Below are 14,581 nucleotides of genomic sequence, written 5' to 3'. Positions count from 1 at the left end.
TGCAGTGTCTGGGTGAGTGAAGAATAATTATGAAACTTATAGATTGCTTCAATCCCATTTTAATATCGTTTTAGGAAACAGAAAGCCATAGAAAGGAAAGGGAATAAGGCCTGCTTGGGTCGCGATTAGAACGATGACAGAAAACAAAACTGACAAATCTGTTTTTCACTTCCTCACTCAGGATTGTCTTCACCCTTTTCCCACCCCGTCCCCCCGCACGCGCGTTTCTTCAATTTTCCCCACTTTCCCTATTATGATCTTTTCTCATTTTTGATATTTTAAGCCCTCCTGTAAAGGTGCCCTCTCTGAGCCACAGGCTTCCTCTGCTCTGAATTGCTTTCTTTTGTAAAGCAGAGACTTCTGCTGGGGTTAAGTTTGTTGAACAACAGATCTGTCTTACATTCTCTTTCACATGCAACCTTTTGCTGTATGATACCAGCGTCCCATTCCTGTGTCACAGACTCACACAATAGGAGTCCTTGAAGCCCTTCTGTTCCCGGGTCTGCTGGCTGTGAATCCTGGCAAAAACTGTGAAAGCCGGCGGGGCACCTTCAGCTGCGTGGGCGGGGCGGACACAGGGCTCCAGCCAGAGGACGCCAGCGCTTCCCCGGCGCGAACGCCTATGAGGACCTTCTAGGGGCTTCCCGACAACTCCTCAGTGAGTGGGAGTTGGGGGCTCAGTCCGCTCCTAAGAAGTGTCTCTCTTGCAGTACTCACTACCCACTTTGCTTCTCGGCCAATTTCTTCTCGGCCAGTCACCCTGCGCTTCTGAATCGGCCCCCTCCCCACTCCGATCCCCAAGGAGCCCCCCGACCCCGGCTGTAACCCCGAGGAGCATCTCCCCGCTGAAGCCGGAACTCTTGCGGACAGACTCCTGAGCTGAGGGTCTTCACTCTTTCCTGGGCACCCCAAGTGGAAAGGAGGCGGTAAGCAGCTGAGGGCGGAGTGGGAGCCCGGGTAACGGAGTGCGTGGGGGACCGGGAAGAGCGCCGGTCAGAAGGGAGGAGATGAGAGGAGGCCAGACAGGGGCTTTCGGTTTCCTGGGGTCTGATTGGAGGTTGGCTCGATGAGTCGGAGCTGGGGGCGCGCCCATCTCCGCTGGCTCTTGCGAGAGCCGCGGGCTCGGCCCCTCCCCGGAGCTGCTTTGTCCCGGGTGACCGCGGCGGAGGTTGTGGGGAGCAGCAGACGGGAGGCAGAGACCCACGGACTGACCGCCCGGGAGACCCGGAGACACGAAGGCGGGGCGCGCAGCGCACGCCCCACACCCGAGCCCTCGGGCACTGCGCCCGCCCCCACGTGCGCTCGCACCCGCGGGCAGGTGAGCCGGCAGCGCCGCGCCCGCAGTCGCCGGCCCCCGCGGACCGCCAGAGCCACACCGCCGCTGCCTCTTTCGGCGCATCGCGTACGCCCAGCAGGTCGGTTATGTAACCGCGCTGGCCCGCTCGCTTCTGCACCCTGTCCTGCCAAAGCTGCGTGCGGCGACCCGGCAGTGCCCGGGAACCGTGGCAGGGGGCGGGCAAGCGCGGCTGGGTGCAGGAGTGGGCAAGGGGCAGCGGCGGGGCTGGGGGGTGGTCTCCGGATCCAGTCGTCAGTCCCCGAGGCAGCTCTGGGGGCAGAGGTCTCCCTTATAGAAGGCGCGGGTCTCCAGGAGCCCCTTTCCCATTCCTGGTGGCTCCAGGTTTCGCCTCCTTAGTAGCAGCAGCAGGTGCGTAAGTGGAGGATAATAAAGACGCCTGTGGTCCCCAGGACTGAGGTTTGGACTGGTGGTTAGTGGAGGTGGACTGGATGCAGAGAGCAAAGGAGAGGACGGAGAGACTCCTTTCCCAGTGCTTAAAGGAAAGCGCTGGGGAAGAGGAAGGTGCTTTCAGGCGCAGCGGGAATTGTCCGGCCTGGGATTAGCGGGCTTGGGTCATCTAAAAATAACTTCAAGTTTGAAAAGTGAAATAGAAGGGAGCACAGTGTTCTCAGTGCGTCCTGCCTGTGGGATGATGCTTTGCTCTAGAAGTCACCAGGGGGAACGGGCAAATCTCAGCCACCTGATCCCTCTGCTGCCTCCTGGTCTCACTGGTTTCCAGGGCGTCTCGGTTTGACTTTTAGTTAATGATTTATTCTCCAAGGCACTGCAGTCTTTTTCTTATCCCAAAATGAATTGTATAGCAGAGTGCATGCTTTGAATCTTAACTATTTCCTACATTGGGAGAGAAGTATTCAATGGGTATTCAAAAGTCAAGGCTTTTTTTAAAGTATCGTTTTAGCAACAACAAAAGTTTCTGGGCGCCCTTTAGCATACAGTCCCACAACTGTAGATGAAAGGATGCTAGAGCATTACCGCCCACACTTCTGTCTTCCTTCAGCCAGAATCCCACTTCACCTGTCGTACAGAGCTGAGGCTTTAGGAAAAGTAGGACATGTTAAATAATGCAACTCAACTTTCACACATATTACATCAACGTCAAAACAGGACAAATGCATCACAGGCTCAGGGCAACACTTGCTAACCGGCCCCCTCCATTGCAGGGACACAGTGGAGCTGGAAAAACCTAGAAGCTGGAAGGAATCAAGAAGCAGGTCAGCACTGACTGTAGAACAAAGCAGGGGAATGAACCGTTGGCTGCTTTTCAGTTTACACATTGATTTTCTTTAGCCTTAGAGCTATTATCTTAAGTATGATCAGTCATTGAGGTGAATTAGTCTAAAATGTGAGCTGCACTTTGCTTTCAAATCTGTGGCAAATCAAATCTGCATTTATTAAGCACCTACTTACCAGAGTCCAGTCCATAGAACTGTGTCGGGGGAAAGTATCCTCAACTTAAGCTACAGATGCCAAGAGCTTTCAAAGTGTCCTGTGTGTGCAGGTCCTGCAGAACCCAACTAAACTGGGGCGAGTATGGCTTTCTCACCATTGATGAACATTTACTAGCCTAAGTGGGAACTTGAGAGCTTTGTCATTTGCAAGTAGACATGACTCTCTTTAAAAAAGAACAAAACAAAAAATGCTTGAATAATCGTTTGCAGTTAGTCGTATATATCGCAGAAACTAGCTATATTGAGATCAACTTTGATAGTTGCTGTGGTCTCCTTTCCTGCATTTTCTGTACTATCCACTTAGTTTATTCAACAGTTGTTTGTTAAGCATATACTATGTACTGTGGAGGCCCTGTGCCAGAGACTAAATGAAAGAGGCCCATGTCTTTCAGAAATCAATTTACCAAAAAAGAAGGATAAGAAAAAAAGTGTTAATGATCAGCGTGATGAGTGTTTGATGGAAGTACAGGAACAAATTCAGTGAGAGCTCAGGGAAAGGTGAGTGGAGAGAATCTGGAAGAGCCTGGGGAGAACTTCATTTGGACTAGATCCCGGTAGGCCCTGGGAGTTCTCCACAGAAGGGACTAGGCATTCCACGTTGAAGGAAAGGTCACGTTCAAAGAATATCTAGGTGTTCTGAAGTGAGGGATTGGCAGGAGAGTTTGACAGGAGTGGGGGGTTCCAGTTCACCTGGGTTGTGATTATACCCTGTTGAGGAGAAACCATATAGACTTTATGGGAGAAGTGCTTTGATTTAATTTGTGTTTTGCAAAAGTGACTATGAAAGTAGTGGGTAGGTAGGGTTACAAAGAGCAGGGATTTTAGACCACTCCAGTGGTTCAGGCAAAAAAAAAAAAAAAAAAAAATTAATTGTGCCTGAACCAGGTAGAATAAGGAAAGAGAAGAGAGAGCTAGAGAGAGCCATTTAAGAGGGAGAATCAGTGGCACTGGTCATCAAGTGGGTGGTGCTGTGGAAGGGTAAGACTAGATGTCTAAATATGGTTAGGCTTTTAACTGAGTTAGGAAGAAATAAGAATGAGTAGGTTTGAGAAAGATGGGGAATTTCAACTGAAAATTTTTCCGTTAAGATCAGGAGCAAGGCAAGGATGTCCACTCTTGCTGCTTTATATAACATAGTACTGGAAATTTTAGCTAGAGCATTTAGGCAAGAAAAAAATTAAAAGGCATTCAAACCAGAAAGGAAGAAGTAAAACTCTCTATTTACTGATGACATGATAGTACATACAGAAAACCCTAAAGATTGCACAGAAAAAACTGGTAGAGTGAATACATGAATTCAATAAAGTTCTTGGATACAAATCAATACACAAAAATCAGTTGCATTTCTATACACGAATGGTGAACTACCACAAAGAGGAATTAAGAAACCAGTCTCATTTATAATTGCATCAAAAAGAATAAAATAACTAGGAATAAATTTAACCAAGAAGTTAAAGACTTGTACACTAAAAACTGTAAAACATTAATGAAAGAAATTGACGAATACACAAATAAATGGAAAGATATTCCATGCTCATTGATTAGAAGAATTAGTATTGAAAATGTTCATACTACCCAAAGCAATCTATGGATTCAGTGCAATCCCTGTCAAAATTCCAATGGCATTTTTCACAGGAATAGAACAAACAATCCTAAAATTTGTATGGAACCCCAAAAGACTTTGAACAGCCAAAAAAAGTCTTAAGAAAGAACAACAAAGCCAGAAGCATCACACTTCCTGATTTCAAACTATCTTATGAAGCTACAGTAATCAAAACAGTATGGTATTGGCATTAAAAAGAGATACAAAGATCAATGGGACAGAAGAAAGAGCCCAAAAATAAAGCCATGCATCTATGGTCAATTAATTTATGACACAGGAGCCAAGAATATACAGTGGGAAAAGGCTGGTTTCTTTAATAAATGATGCTGGGAAAATTGAACAGCCATGTGCAAAAAAATGAACCTTAGCCGCTATCTTATACCATACACAAAAATTAACTCAAAGTGAATTAAAGACTTCAACATAAGACTTGAAACCAAAAAACTCTTAGAAGAAAATGTAGAAGATAATCTCCTTGGCATTGGTCTTGGCAATGATTTTTTTTTTTTAAAGTTTATCAGCGAAGCAATGCCAACAAAAGCAAAATAAACAAATGGGACTACACATCAAATTAAAAAGCTTCTACACAGCAAAGGAAACCATCAACAAAATGAGAAGGCAGTCCATGGAGTGGGAGAAAACGTGCAAACCATATATCTGATAAAAGGTTAATAAACAAAATATGTAAAGAACTCATACAACTCAATAACAAAAAATAAATAATCTGCTTTTAAAAATGGGCAGAGGAACTGAATAGATATTTTTCCAAAGAAGATGTACAAATGGTCAACAGGTACATGAAAAGATGCTCCTGTTTACAACATCCAGGATATGAAAGCAACCTACGTGCCCATCGATAGATGATTGGATAGAGAAGTTATGGGATATATATATATATATATATATATATATATACACACACATGTATATGTATATGTATGTATATGTATATATATGTGTATATATACATATACATATATATACAAAATAGAATATTACTCGGCCATAAAAAAATTGAAATCTTAGCATTTGGAACAACATGGATGGACCTAGAGGGTATTACGCTAAGTGAAATAAGTTAGACTGAGAAAGACAGATTCCATATGATCTTACTTGTATGTGGAATCTAAACAAAATAAATGAACAAACAAAACAGAAACAGACTCGTAGATACAGATAACAGGTTGATGGTTGCAGAGGGGAGGGTTTGGGGGATTGGGTGAAAAAGGTGAAGGGATTAAGAAGTATAAATTGGTAATTATAAATTAGTCACAGGGATGTAAAATATAGCATAGAGAATATAGTCAATAATATTGCAACAACTATGTATAGTGCCAGGTGATTACCAGACTAATTGGAGCGAAACACTGAATAAATTGTACAAATGTCTAACCACTATGCTGCACACCTGAAACTAATATAAAATAATATTGAATGTCAACTATAACTGAGAAAAAAAAGAGAGAAGGTGCTCAACATCACTAATCCTTAGGGAAATGCAAATCGAAACCACAATGAAATATATCACCTCACACTTATTAGGCTATTATCAAAACAAAACAAAACAAAAAATGAGATAACAAGTGTTGGTGAGGATGTGAAGGAAAGAAAATGCTTGTGCACTGTTGGTGGGAGTGTAGCCATGATGGAAAACAGTATGGTGATTCCTCAACAATTTAAAATGTAGAATTACCATATGATCCAGCAATCCCACTTCTGGGTATTTATCTGAAGGAAACGAAATCACTGTGTTGATGAGCTATCTGTACTCTTGTGTTCGTAGCCGCATTATTTACAATAGCCAAGACCTGGAAACAACTTAAGTGTCCATCAGTGGATAAATGGATAAAGAAGACGGGAGATAAATATCTATCTACCTACCTATTTTTATATTTATATATTTTATATAATACATAAATATTGAAGCTTATTTATATCTAAGAGGGTATCTTATTTTTTTATTAGTTTCAGGTGAACAAAACAATGTAATAGACATTTATCATTTATACACCTCACACAGTGATAACCCCTTTTCCCCCATCTACTACCCCTCTGACATTGTATACAACCATTACATTTCCACTGTCTCTATTCCTAATGCTGTATTCCACTTCTTTCACATATATATATATAATTGTAGTTGACATTCATTATTGTTCAGCTTCAGGTGTACAATGCAGTGATCAGGCATCTACATCATCCCTGAGGTGGTTTCCCTAATGGGACAAGTGTCCATCAGATACCCTACAAAATCTTTACATTATTGATTACATTCCCCAAATTGACTTTCATTTCCCCGTGACAATCTTGTGGTTACCGATTGTATTTTCTAATCCCCTCACGTTCTGCCTTATCCCCATCCCCCCCAACTAGCAACCCTCAGTTTTTCCTCTGTGTCTCTGAGACTGTTTCTGATGAGTTCATTCATTTATTCTTTTCTTTAGATTCCACATATAAGTGAGATGATATGGTATTTGTCTTTGTCTGACTTATTTCACTTAACATAATGTTCTCTAGGTCCATCCATATTGTTGCAAATGGGAAGATGTCATTCTTCTTTAAGGCTGCGTAATACTCCATTGTATAAATGTACCACAGTTTCTTAATCCAGTCGTCTACCGATGGGCATTTCGGTTGTTTCCATGTCTTGGCTATTGTGTATAGTGCTGCAATAAACATAGGGGTGCATACATTTTTTTGAATTAGAGTTTTGGATTTCTCTGGATAGATTCCTAGGAGTGGAATTGCTGGGTCATAAGGTAGTTCCATTTTCAGTTTTTGAGATACCTCCATACTGTTTTCCATAGTAGCTGCACCAATCTGCAATCCCACCAACAGTGCACAAGTGTTCCCTTTTCTCCACATCCGCGCCAGCACTTGTTGTTTGTTGATTTATTGATGATAGCCATTTTGACTGGGGTGAGGTGGTATCTCATTGTGGTTTTTATTTGCATTTCTCTAATGATTAGTGAGGTTGAGCATTTTTTGATGTCTGTTTGCCATATGTATATCCTCTTTAGAAAAATGTCTCTTCATGTCCTCTGCCCATTTTTTAATTGGGTTGTTTGTTTTTGTGGAATTAAGTTGAGTGAGTTTTTTATAAATTTTGGATATTAACCCCTTATCGGATATATCATTGGCGAATATGTTCTCCCATTCCGTAGGATCCCTTTTTGTTTTATTGATGGTTTCCTTTGCTGTGAAAAAACTTTTTAGTTTGATGTAATCCCACATGTTTATTTTTTCTCTTAAAACTTCCATCACGCGAGGGGATATATCAGTAAAAATCTTACGCCAGGTAATGTCTGTAAAGTTTCTTCCTATATTTTTTTCTAGGAGTTTTATGGTTTCAGATCTTACATTTAAGTCTTTAATGCATTTTGAATTTATTCTTGTATATGGTGTAAGGAGGTGATCCAGCTTCATTTTTTTGCATGTGTCTGTCCAGGTTTCCCAGCACCATTTATTGAATAGACTGTCTTTACCCCACCATAAATTCTTGCTTCCATTGTCGTAGATTAAATGACCATATAGGCATGGGTTTATTTTTGGCCTCTAAGAGGGTAATTTATTAATGAATGCTTGAAATATGCACACACACACACATATACAATGAAATATTATTCAGCCATAAAAAAGAAGGAAATCCTGCCATTTGTGACAACGTGGATGGACCTTGAGAGCATTGCTACACTTAGCATAGGTCAGAGGAAGACAAATATTGCATGATCTCACTTATATGTGGAATCTAAAAAAAGAAAAACAACTCATGGATACAGGGAACAGATTGGTGGTTGCCAGAGGTGGGGGATGGGAGTGGGCAAAATGGGTGAAGGTGGTCAAAAGGTACAAACTTTCAGTTATAAGATAAGTCCTGGGGATTCAATGTACAGTATGTGACTATTGTTAACAATACTGGATTGTATAATCGAAAGTTGCTAAGAGAGTAGATCTTAAAAGTTCTCATGAGGAGAAAAAAATTGTAACTGTGAGATAATAGATGTTAACTTACTGTGGTAATCATTTTGCAATATATACATATATCAAATTGTTATGTTGTACAACTAAAACTAATATGTTATGTATTAATCATATCTCTATAAAACGGGCAGTGGGGGAGGAAGTAAATAAGAAAGAATAGTTTGAGAAAGATGGGGAATTTTGACTTTGAACATCAAATGAAAATGCTCAGTAGGCAATGTTATTTTTCAAAGGTGATTTCTTCATTCCTGGTGCTAACTTTCTACTCATCTTACCTTCATTCCAGAGACTGTCCAGGCTGCCTTTGGAAAAGAGGGAGAGAATTTGATAGCAGGAAGTTTTTTCTACCGTCTTCCCCCAAAGTGAAAATATTAACTGTCACTTACCTTAAGTAGTAGTAGTAATAATAGTAAAAATAATTTTAATTATAATAGTAATATCTGACATTTATTCAGTGTCTGCTAAGCGCAAAGAAGTTAGAGTTCTACACAGGTTATCACCTTTGAGCCTCACGATAACCTTTGAGGCACAATTGTCATTCTTATATAATTGATAAGAAACCCAAGGCAAAGAGAGGGTACCTTATCTAGGCCACACAATTAGTAAGAGATGTGCCCAGGGTTCAAGCTCACGCAGTGTGACCAGCACTCTCGAGCGCTAATATGAATTAATAACATTGAAATAATTTTTATTTAGCTCAGCATGTGTTTTTGACCCTGTGTCTGAATATTGTGGCTGGTGCTGTAAAAGAACAGGACTGAGTCAGGAGTCCTGGGCACATGATTTGTTATGTGACCTCTGCAAAGTCACGTCCCCTCTCAGGCTTCCATTATTTTAAATCCGTGTGTTAATCAGAGAAGAGGTTAATGAGATGATCTCTAAAGACTCTCAGCATTCTGAAGTTCTCCCATCTGGTCTCAATTTTTACCACTGATTTGGTTTAAACTCATGCCTGCCTAGTCACTTTTAGAATCAGAATACTTCTAAGAGGGATTAACTCAAATGGTGGCCTGTCCTTAGCAGCTTGATGTAAACCAGTCCAGTGCAGCTGCTGCTGAGGGTTTCTGATGTTGGAGGAGCCCAGTTCAGAGAGTGGAAACCGGATGAACACTCAAATGGAGGAAGATCCATACTCACGGATCAGTTTCTTTGTTGTGGACGTGTCACACATTCTCTGAGACTTAGCTTCCTCGGCTTTGAATAATTGGGGGGATTAATACAAGTGTTGTAGGGAGTGAAACAGACACTGTAAAGCAGGCGGCAGCACAGAAGTGTGCCTTACTGAAGGTGCTCAGTAAATAGGGGTCCTCACCGCAGGCCCAGAGGGGAACAGACATGCAGGAAAGGGAGGTGGAGTGTTTCTGAAGAAAAAACGTCTCCCTTACTTCCCAGTTTTGCTGAGGGCTACCTGTTCGAGGCCATCATTTACCTATCCGCCTTAGAAAGCAGTATACAGTGGAACTATAAAAAAAACACACAGCACGTTAAGTACCTTTTAAAATGTGAATTTCGAGTATTCATTAATAAATTATCCTCTTAGCTATAAAGAAGCTTCAACGTTGCACAACACAGAGCTTTAAATTCTTTTTGTCAGCTGATAAAGAGGCCAAGATTGCTGTATAGAAATAGCAATGCCTAGGGTTGCTGGTCCTGGATTTCACTCTCATGGCATTGAATACACAGGAGAAAAATTTCCTACTTTGTGTGTGTTTGTGTGCACGCTCTGCTTCTAGCTTCATGAAGAACTTTCTCTGACTCTAAAATATTCCTTCTTGTTGTGTCTTTTTTCTTGTTACTCACTGCCACGTGTCATATGTTTTAGGTTTAAGTAATTAATCAAGCTGAGGATTTTTTTTTGAAAAATGGAAACAGTCTTAAACTCCACTGAAGCTGTTTTTATGTCTCTTAAAACAAAAAAAGTTTGTGATTGAGAATGGTACTTTCTAGAAGTCAGAAAAAAGTTTCCAAAAACAACTCAAACTTCCTGCATTTCAGAATGCCCACAGAAAATATATTCTATAGTCAGGATGGAAAGAGATTTATTTTCTTAACCTGATTTCCCCATACTCAACTCGCTGAAACAGGGATGAAACACGGGGCCCTAAGCTTTGAGAGGTCTGCATCAGAAGGTATTGTAACAGTCGCTGTTGGACAAAAGAATTGTATAGTTTGAGAGCTATATCCTAGTTTTTATTACGGTTGTCTTAGTTCTTTGTGGGAATAATGGCTTTCTTGTTTCAAGTGATTGAGATATGCCAGCTACAAAATATTGTAAGTTCTTTGAGGACATAGGCCATGTCTTAACACTCTTCTTACAGTGTTGTTGGTAATAAAGTATAAAAAGCATGGACTTGGCATGAAAAGGCCTGGATTCCCGTCCTGGCACTGCCACTTCCCAGCTGTGTAACCTTGAGCTTCCCTTTGACCTAACTGTCAAAGGAGTTGGCATTTGTTGAATGCTGCCTCTGTTCAAGACACTGTGCTCAGCATCTGTTATCTCATTTAACCCTTAGGACAACTCTACCATGTGGGTATTCTGATGACTGTTTACCTATGAACACGCCCTGAAGGTCGGGGAATCAGCCACTCAGTGCGGGGTCTCGGAGTTGCAATTTTCTTATCTGTACAATTAGGAGAATAATACTTGATGTCCCACCTTACAGTTGTGGAGGGTGAGCTGCTGTGGGTCTGTGAGTTGTGCACTCACAGTCACAAAATGCAGTGCTCTGCACAGATATTGAGGATGTGGGGAAGGTCCACTGTATATAAAAGGCTTGTATGGAAGACATAAAGAAAATTGTATTTCCTTGCCCGTTCTGTGGTAGGTTGTTTTATGATACCTGTTTCTTTCGAGGGTAACTTATTTGTTGTCAGTACCAAGACTCCGCTAGGCTGAGCCAGGAGGAGGCTGACCAGGTCATGGAACTACCTACCGTAGGTCCTGCTGGTGAAGAGGGCAGGAGAGCATGGCTTACAGAGAAGAGGTAATTGCCAGAGGGCTGTGTATAAACAGCAGAGGCTGAAAGTCAGAGCCGAGGTTGGGGAAGGTGGCAAAGGCATGATGGGGAATGCAAGAAGTCATCCCCAGGCTTTATGTCAAGTGTGAGCGACAGCTCGGACGTGAAATCTGCTCACGAAGGCTAGCCACATTCCCCAGTCTCTGCTGGGAAAACTGGGGACCCTCTGCCCTGATGTTTTGAATGGCTTCTTTTTCTTGGATGTATGTGCTTTATATAAAATCTTTAGGAAACACAGAACACTATAAAAAGAGAAAATTCAAATTACATGTATTACCATGAGCAAATGATAATTACTATTAACATTTTGGTGTATTTCCTTTGTCTTCTTTAATATGCATATTTTTATACAATTAGGATCATACTGTATAGAAGTTTGCATCCTGTGTATTTCACTAAGCATTTGAAATCACTTTTCATGTAAAGTCAATGATCTCTATAGACATTGTTTTCAGTAGCCGCAAAGCATTCTCATATATTTGTATGATTTTTACCAAATTCATTTGCCTTCTTCCCTTTTGTTGGGCATTTAGATGGTTCCCAATTGTCCAAAATAGCATACATCATACTTTGATGAACATCTTGGATCATAAGTTTTTTTTCTATATTTTAGGTCATTTTCTTAGGATGGTTTTCTAGAAGTGGAATTATTGGCTCAATAGATGAATCTTCTTAAGGCTTTCTCTGTATTTTGACATTTTTCATTGTTGTTCCAGGAGACTGTACTAATTAACAGTTCTCCAAGCACTGCATGAGAATGCAAGTCTTACCTCCACCCTGCTTCTAAGTACTCTTTTTGTACTTAGCCATAACGGTGGCTGGTATTAGTGCTTTCCAGAGATAACCCCACTGTGGAAATGTTCCTGCTTAACAATTGCTTCAAGGAGGTTGAGCTCTCTTTGTGGGAATTGAGGATGGGGATCGGGAAGATTTCACATGTACAAGTGAGTGTTTGTCGGTGAGTTGACTTCAGTGGGTTAGCTTTTCTTCTGGCGGTTCTGTTACCTGAGGCCCTGGATTACTGTCCGTGGGCTGTGTGGGATGGCAGCTATCATTGCAGCTACTAAAGCTACCTTACACTAAACAGAATAAAGCAACCTCTGCTTAACTGAGAACTGGTTCCATTTGCCATTCAAATCCAGAAAAATATTAACAGCAAGTATGTGTGCTTATTTGCATTAGTTCTGTTGTTGTTTCAGTTGGTTCTGACCGGTTCCCCTTCTACTGTTGACAGGCCATTCGGGCATGCCTCAGACAGGTATGCCTTTTTTACCTTCCACAAAATGAGATGCACTGCAGAGTAAACCATCTTGAATAAATAATTAGGATTATCAATTGGCATCTCCTTAAAAATCACTTACATGGTCATCATTCTAGAATTTTAATTTGAGGACTGATTAAGTTAGTCTTTCAAGAAAAGTGCATTCGCTATTAGGCTTCCATCAACTAAGTTGATTATATTGACCAGCTTGTTGAGGTAAACAGCCAATTTGAATTATTTCCCCCCATAAAACTATCTGAGAGACAGGCTAAATTAATATAATTTATTTTTTATTTTGACTTCTCTAGCTGTTAAAGATAAAAGCCCGGTAATGGAGTCTGGCTAGGACAAATTAAAGTCCAATTTGTACCTCTTTTTTGAGGTTTAATAATTAGTCCAGAAAGAAATTGTTTATTGGATTACAGGTATCATCATAAATTCTGATATAGAGGATGGCAAATTCATATCAGTTAATGGTAGTTCAAACAAAATTGTATTTGCTCAAGAGCAAAATCTCAGCCTTGACAAGACAAGTGAAAGCAAAGTACTAATTCATGAATATGTTCATTTCTTCCTGCCGTGGGCATTAATGATATTCATTCGATATTTTATGATGTGCAGACAACCATTTATTATAAAAAGGTTAAATTTTGGTCAGGGAAGATATTCAACAACTGACATATCAGAAATGTACTTATTTTGTATCCTTTATTTTCTTATTGTTCTGTCTCTTGGTGATTTCTGTTCCACATACAACTGTTTTTTGCATTAAACTTAAAAATTTGACAAGGTGACATTTAGGTGAAACTCTGAATTGAAATATTTGCTTGGTCAGATTTTCAAGGTGTACCTTTGACCTTGTATCTAAGTGCCACAGCTCATGGCGATCCCGTGGGGGTTCTTGGCTTACAACCTGGGGCTCGGTTTGGTTTTGGCCTCCTGAACATAACATGGATGGGAAGAGGGTATCGCCATCTCATTCTGGTTTGCAACCATGCTGGGAGGTCTGGTATCATTCCCAAAGGTCCGGAAGGTTTTCACAGCCTCCACATGTGTGCAGGCTGATTTGGAAAGGTTGTTTCCAGGTGGAGGTGAGATAAATGATAAACCTGAACTGCTTTGGTTGACCACCCCCAGAATCCAAATTACTTTTGGATTCAAGCACGTAATCACTTCCTTTAGGCTCTGTGAAAACTCCTCAAACCGTTAACTGGAAACTGAGGATATTAAGAAACTTAGGATGGTTCTAAATAGGTTCAGTTATGTGCTAGTGAAATAGTTAACGGGACAGGCCATGGGGCATGTGAGAAAATCCGCATGCACGTGTGATGCTTTGCTCTGTCATACTTTTCTTTAAATTAACCTGGATAGTTCCCAGGAGGCCACAAGGGCAAGCGCTCTAGCGAATGACTCTGAATTATTCATAAAATGACCTTCAGGGTCTCCAAATGTGGAAATCTCCAAAAGTACTAGCTCTTCATGAGGCTTCTAGTTTTAGTCTTTAAAATTGCTTTTAAAATGTCACATTTAAGTATAACTATATTTATCACAAAGGCTTCTGTCTTGGGTGAGAAGGCTCAAACATAGTACCATGTTGTCAGTGTTTCTTCTCACCTTTTATTTAACCTCTTCCTCTTCGCTCAACCATTCAGATGTCCTCACGACCATGCCTGGCTATTGATTTACAATTCAAGCCAAGATGTGATACTATGAGAAGGTTATTTTGTCTGAACAAAGCAAGAAGTACCTTCATGGATAGTCATGTAAACCAATCTTAGGTATTTTTATTACAGTATAAATTTCAAGGGCATTTCTTATAGGAAAGAAAATCAAAGGAATAATAAAGATCAGAGACCTTTGCCTAGCTGGTGTTGGGGGACTCTTACTGTGTACCTGGGAGTCCGACATGGTGGG

At 41.0% G+C, this 14,581-nt stretch overlaps 1 protein-coding gene across 4 annotated transcripts in view; it reads left to right on the top strand.

The window, feature by feature from the left end:
- Positions 1-455: 455 nt before the first annotated feature.
- The window catches only part of RCAN2 (regulator of calcineurin 2), a 254,032-nt gene continuing 239,906 nt past the window's right edge, over positions 456-14,581 (top strand). The window contains exon 1 of one of the 4 annotated variants that reach the window (XM_033102530.1): positions 456-926. The gene's annotated coding sequence lies outside the window, so the exon portion shown is untranslated. Of the gene's footprint in view, positions 927-1,262; positions 1,416-2,552; positions 2,569-14,581 lie in introns of those variants that run through there. The other 3 variants (XM_033102529.1, XM_033102532.1, XM_033102528.1) reach the window with 3 other exon arrangements.

This window comes from Rhinolophus ferrumequinum, chromosome 3 (genome assembly GCF_004115265.2).
Source record: "Rhinolophus ferrumequinum isolate MPI-CBG mRhiFer1 chromosome 3, mRhiFer1_v1.p, whole genome shotgun sequence".
Classification (NCBI taxonomy): Eukaryota; Metazoa; Chordata; class Mammalia; order Chiroptera; family Rhinolophidae; genus Rhinolophus; species Rhinolophus ferrumequinum.
Note: the sequence above shows the minus strand (reverse complement) of the source record. Positions and strands in the feature narration are given on the sequence as shown.